Source organism: Myotis daubentonii, chromosome 1 (assembly GCF_963259705.1).
Source record: "Myotis daubentonii chromosome 1, mMyoDau2.1, whole genome shotgun sequence".
Classification (NCBI taxonomy): Eukaryota; Metazoa; Chordata; class Mammalia; order Chiroptera; family Vespertilionidae; genus Myotis; species Myotis daubentonii.
The window spans coordinates 116636747-116643303 of record NC_081840.1 but is presented as its reverse complement, the minus strand read 5'-3'; the positions used below and the strand labels follow the sequence as shown (position 1 = coordinate 116643303).

Sequence of the window (6557 nt, the reverse complement as noted above, 5' to 3'; positions counted from 1 at the left end):
TTCTTTATGCTTTATATCATCCGGTGTGAAATTTAGGTTCCCCCTCCATGTTATGACACGTTTCTCAATTTGTCTGAATAAGTCTGTGCCTTAGAAAATGGAAGGCTGATTAGCCAGGCAATAGACCATGCCTTAACCTGTGTTCACTTTTACCATTTATTTTCAATGCCGTTTTACCCTTGACTATAAAAGCTCACTATTTGCTGAATGTTTTGCCTCAAAGTTAAAAAAAAAGAATTAAAAAATTATCTCAAGTACCTCAAAAGTCTATTGATTCTTCAAGGATGCTCTGCTTTTGCAAATTAGAGGCCGAGTGCTTAATAAATGGGTGGGGAGTTGGTTTCCTGCTCTCTTCAAAAGCAAGGTTAGTATGCTATGCTAATTAGTAATAAATTACTTAGACGTTGTTAGACATAGGATAGGCACTCAGGACATACAGAATTTAAAATATGTATAACCAGGGCATATCAGGATCAATATGATAGCTTTTATTCTCTTGATGACCACAGCGATGCTCACACAAGTGCCAGTCCTTCTATTGGGCACACTGTAGAATTGCACTCACACTCCTGTTTGAGTTAGCTATGTTCAGATGACTTGCTTTAGTTTATGAAATGTGGGCAGAAGTGACATGTCACCTTTTAACTGGAAACCTGAAGAACCACTGTAAGGTGTGTTGCATTTATTTCTCTATTCATTAACTACCATTATAATCCTGAATGGGAGGGATAGGATCTCTGCCAGCCTTGAGGGCCTTCAATTAACAGAACCTCTCTCCTGCCAATACATCAAACATAAGGATGGATGAAAAATAAATACTTGGGGTCATTAGTTATGAGGTGTGTGGATTAGTTACTTCAGTGTAATGCAGATATCCCAAACTACATTAAGTGAGATCAAAACTCAATCTAAAACAATGAATAAAAGTTAATGAGAATATTGAATAGTGAGTTAACTAATGGTTGGAGGATCAACCATTTAGAGAAATGTTCTAAACAAAATGGGGTATCATAAGCAAAGTGACACACAGATTTTGAAATCCATCATTGGGGTAGAAAACACAACACAAGATTAGTGACTCAGGTTTTATAAAAGAGCAGAAAATCTTTCCTCAGAGAGTAGGCTTTTATACATATGTTGAAGACAATGAACAGGAATGGTGAAGTGTTATTTTTTTAACATATTTTATTGATTTTTTTACAGAGAGGAAGGGAGAGGGATAGAGAGTTAGAAACATCGATGAGAGAGAAACATCGTTCAGCTGCCTCCTGCACACTCCCCACTGGGGATGTGCCTGCAACCAAGGTACATGCCCTTGACCAGAATTGAACCTGGGACCCTTGAGTCCTCAGGCCGATGCTCTATCCACTGAGTGAATACCGGTTAGGGCATGGTGAAGTTTTTGAGGGAATGAATGATGAAGCAAATATCAAGCATGTATTGGAAAGAGTAAGATTCTCCTTTTCCTAGAGAATACACATTCCCTGAAAATCTCTGTGTTACCCTCCCTACTCCTTTCCATAGATTCTGGCAATTACAATCATCCCAGGATTCCTCAAACCCAGTTTTGACCTGCATTTTTCTTTTGGTGCATTTCACAGCCTACATGTACTTTAAAAAATGGGCAGGAAAATTAAACCAGATAAAATGTATAGATCATTACTGAAACTAGTAGTCTGGGACCAATTGAAAATAATGCAAATAAGATTGAATCTTAATAGAAGTTTTATTATTACTAGAGGCCGGTGCATGAATCATGCACGGGGGGTTGGGGGGGTGTGCAGTGTGTCCCTCAGCCCAGCCTGTACCTTCTCCAATCTGGGATCCCTCTCACAATCCAGGACTACTGGCTCCCAACCGCTCGCCTGCCTGCCTACCTGCCTGATTGCCCCTAACTGCTTCTGCCTGCCAGCCCGATCATCCCCAAACCACTCCCCTGCCAGCCTGATCGATGCCTAACTGCTCTCCTTCTGGCCCAATTGTCCCTAACTGCCCTCCCCTGCCAGCCTGGTCATCTATAACTGCCCTCCCCTGCTGGCCTGGTCACCCCTAACTCTCCTCCCCTACAGGTCTGGTCCCCTCCACTGTCCACCCCTGCAGGCCTGGTCCCTCCCCTGCTGGCCATCTTGTGATCACATGGGGGTGGCCATCTTGTGTGTTGGAGTGATGGTCAATTTGCATATCACCTCTTTATTATATAGGATATTTAATTTTAAGTTAAATGTTTTTAAAATATTATATTTGAATAGTAAATATTTCTGATGGAATTTTGTTTGTTTCCAAACTGAAGTTATATTTGAAATGTAAAAGTAATTGTCCTGAGTAATAAAGCAAAAGGATACTCAGTGCTCTGTCCCTACTAGTCAGCCAACCTATCCAAACGCCTGGTAATATTCAGTACAAAAGTGCTGATACAATTTTACAGTAGTTTAGTGTTAGGTTACATAGAGAGTCTCAGTGTGTGATCGGTTCTGGTTTTCACCTTTATTGAGCATGAACAAGCAGTCTTGACCATAGCCAAAGCCTTTAGGCCCAAAGTTCTTTGTAAAGCATCCTTTACAATTGAATTCATCCTTTTTTCTCAGAGTTGTTGATTAAAAACTCTTCCCTGACTTGGCACAATAGAAATAGTTTTTGTGCCAGGGCATTCCAGCTCTAATTACCTTCTGGGCAGCATATATGGAATCCCCACACCTGGAACAGTTCTCAGCAGCTTCCTATTGCTGAGCAAATTTAGAATTGTCTCGATTGGTTGTGAGGTTGAACAATCTCTGGTTTGATGCCCAGTCTCTCACCACTATCTGCATTATGCATGTGGGCACCTCAGGTAACCATAGCCTTTGGCCCAAGTGCCTTTCCGTAGCAGGATTTGCAGTAGATCATGAATTGCCACTGTTGTGCTGAGATTTCCCTACAAACCATGCACAGAAAACAGCAGTGGTGGGAGCTTCTCCTGTCACAGTGTACTTTTCTACCTGGTACCAGGTGTTCACACAGGCCCCAGGCTATTTCCACTTCCCAGGCATTTGGAGTTTAAGGTAGGACAAAGCACAGTGGGCAGAGCTAGGTTGGAAGGAGTACTTGGGGACTCAGGGAGCCCAGGGAAGTTTTATAATTTTGGATACAAAGACCCATATTTCATGTAATGAAACTTTTAGAGTTGCTATCAAAGCATTCTCCTACAGAAGCTTTATATTTTCTTTCTAATCAATATTATCTCAATAGTGATTGATTTATGCATTTAATTACTGAACATTGGACCTTAAAAAGGCACAGATTATTTTCAATTTCACAGTTATTTGAAACTGTTCTTATTCCTTAAGAGACGTCATTTATGGTTTAATAACATGCATGTTCAAGTATTTTTCTTTAGATTCTTAAAAAAATAATAACTTTATTGGGAAAAAGTTTAACCAACATGTGAAAACTAATTCAGTAACCAAATTTCAAAATAACAGTCACATTTCATTGCCTGTTTTTTCTATAGTTATTATGGAAATAAATGGACTATAAATAATTAGGCTTGTGGAGTATAAATCTAAACTTGTCAGGCTTAGCTAGTTAGAAACTATTTTTTGGTATTCTATTAGTAATGAAAGATATGCAGAATTTCTTCCATGACACTTTTAAATAGCTGAACACTTCTATATATGCATATTCCCTAGGGATATTTGAAACAGAAATTCCCCCAAAAAATTAAGTGTCAGATTGTCTGGAAGCATAAACACAAGGGGAAATTTTTTACTTTTAACTATGTTAATGCAAATCTGGCCACAGTCATGAATATATTATTTTTATTATTCTGTATCTGAGATTGCTACATCAGACACTGGATTTGAGTCCCTTTATCCTGTGGATATAACACATTACATATGTACCAAAGAGCACATCATTTTTTTTTCTGATATTACAAAATATAGCTGGTGGCCTATTTTATTATAATAGAATCTAAAAATTCTCTCCAACTCTGAAATGATTGTACCACTAACAAGCTATTATTCCAATGTAAACCAGAGTAGTGCTTGAAGCTACTGAACTTGGTATACTCCCTCTCTAGGGTTATCAGATCAAACAAGATGACTAGATTGATCAGTGAGCTTAATGAACCATTGTCTAATTCCAGAAAGCAACCTTATGTCTCATGAAATTGATGAGTTGTTTCTCACTTTTGGTGGAATTAAAGAGTCAGGTTAAAATTGTATAGGCAAAGCTAATTTTTAAAAAAATATATTTTTGTTGTTTTCAGAGAGGAAGGGAAAGGGAGAGAGAGATAGAAGCAGTAATGATGAGAGAAAATCATTGATTGGCTGTCTCCTGCATGCTCCCTACTGGGGATCAAGCCTGAGACCTAGGAATGTGTCCTGACCTGGAATCAAATTGTGACTTCTTGATTCATAGGTGAATGCTCAATCACTGAACCATACAGGCTTGGCCAAAGTTCAAATTTACCAGGCTTTATCCAGGATCCTTTTTAGATGGCCGTATTTCCCATATGTATGTATTTGGATGCATGGTGTGGTGTGGTGTGGTGTGTGTGTGTGTGTGTGTGTGTGTGTGTGTGTGTGTGTGTTTAGAAGGTGTAGAACTTAGATATTTGTTACATTATCACATATTTATGTTTGCTTAATTTATCCATCAAAATGTAGAAGCCATATATACCAACTAAACATTTATTGAAAGAAATATAATGTCTGTGTTTTCATTTAAAATTAAACACTAGAAGAGAATTTGAAACTGGCTTCATTAATACTTTAGCTTATATTCACAATGCTGATATACATACCAAAAGTATTATTTTTTCCTGTCATATATTTTTACTTGTTTCCATAACTCTCAGATTAATTGTAGATATATACATACTGGACAATCTATAAATAAAATGTATTTAACTTATCTAGGAGTTGATCTTGAAGGAAAGAGATTACAAATCATAATAATCAAAGTGCTGGGTCCAGGTACATAAAGATAGCTAATATTTACTGAGTAGATACAGAGGCCAGGCACAGTCCAAGTGTTATACATAAATTATTCCATTTAGTCCTCTCAACAGCCCTATGATATATGCACTGTTACTATGATTTGCACATGAGGGAAGTAAGTCTTAGAGATCTTAAGTCCTTACTTTTAACTGCATAACTTGTGTTCTTTTTTTGAGTTTTATTGGGAAATAATCGACATAATCACTGTATAAGTTTACGATGTATAACATGATAATTTGATTTACATATATTGTGAAATTATTACCACAATAGGTTTAGTTAACATTCACCATCTCTTACAGATACAAGAAAAAAGAAAAAAAGTAATTCCCTTCTGATGCATAACTTGTGTTCTTAAATAACATGCTGTAATATAACAATGTGTGATTTTCCTCAATGTGAAGGTTTCCTGAATTGTAAGACTATGTTTATGCAATCACCAATGTGATTAACACTAATCATACATACAATTGAAGACTGGACTATCCATTGTTGCTACCAGTGCACTTTTGGTTGTAACACTTATAGAATGAATGTGATCCCTTGACCAAAAGGCAAAAGCAGAATGTTGTGGAGAGGTATGGGGAGAGGACTAGCAGCATTTCCTGTTTATTATATGACTACACTTGAAACATTAGATAATAGAGTATTTAAAGAATCAGAGCTAATAGGTCAGCCCATTTGTTTACACAAGGTGCTCTTATTCTTTTTGGATATAAATTAGCCCAATCATGTTAAGCATCATGCACTGAGTGTAGAGTTGGATAATGATCTCCATCAAATGAGTGCAAAGGGTACACTTCACTCTCAGTGCCTTCTGTTCCAGCTGTTTTTACTTATCTTACTTTTCGTAATTGGGTTACAATTAGGCTGTAAATGAGACTTTAACATGGGAATTGGAGTTTTCAACAAAGGGGTTTACTTTTATTGTTCTATGGTTATTAACTTTCAGAGGCCCATTTCTTGCTATATGTTAATCAAAAAAAATATTACAGAGTGTTTAAGATAAGCTTATGGCATACAAAGGATAACCTATTTACATTTCCACAGATCTAACAATGTGGCTGCAAAAAGAGCACCGTTTGGGAAAATTCTTCCATTCATTTAGGGCATTAGAAAAGGTTTATTCTAAAATTATTACAATATCTCATATTTGTGTGTGACTTTGTCTCCAGGCCTGACTTCACTTACTAATATTGCTACTGAAGATAGTCAGTCAGAGGGGCAGGCCGTGTGAGGGCTGTTCAGAGGACACAGGCTCTCTGGGATCTAAGGGTGCTCTGCAGACTCCAATTTGTTGCTCCGGTGGTGTGCTATGTCCAGAGGTTGGCTGAGGGCTACAGCATCTCTAGATTCCCTGATGGTGGGTCCTGCATCCCCACCGGCACTGACCCTGAGGGAGCACCAGAGAGCCTCCCCAATTGGCCAAGATGGCACAGGGGAAGGTTCTTGCACTGTGTGCAGCCAATAGCTAGAAAGATGAATGCACAGAGCCTGAACATGCCAAAAGCTAGCAAGATAATTGGATAGGAATAAAAAAAGCCATCTCCTCCCTGCCCGTGTAAGAACCACAGGCTT

At 38.1% G+C, this 6557-nt stretch overlaps 1 pseudogene; it reads right to left on the bottom strand.

Annotated features, from left to right (window-relative positions):
• Positions 1-2435: 2435 nt before the first annotated feature.
• On the bottom strand, positions 2436-5469 carry LOC132232804 (cysteine and glycine-rich protein 2-like; annotated as a pseudogene).
• Positions 5470-6557: the final 1088 nt, after the last annotated feature.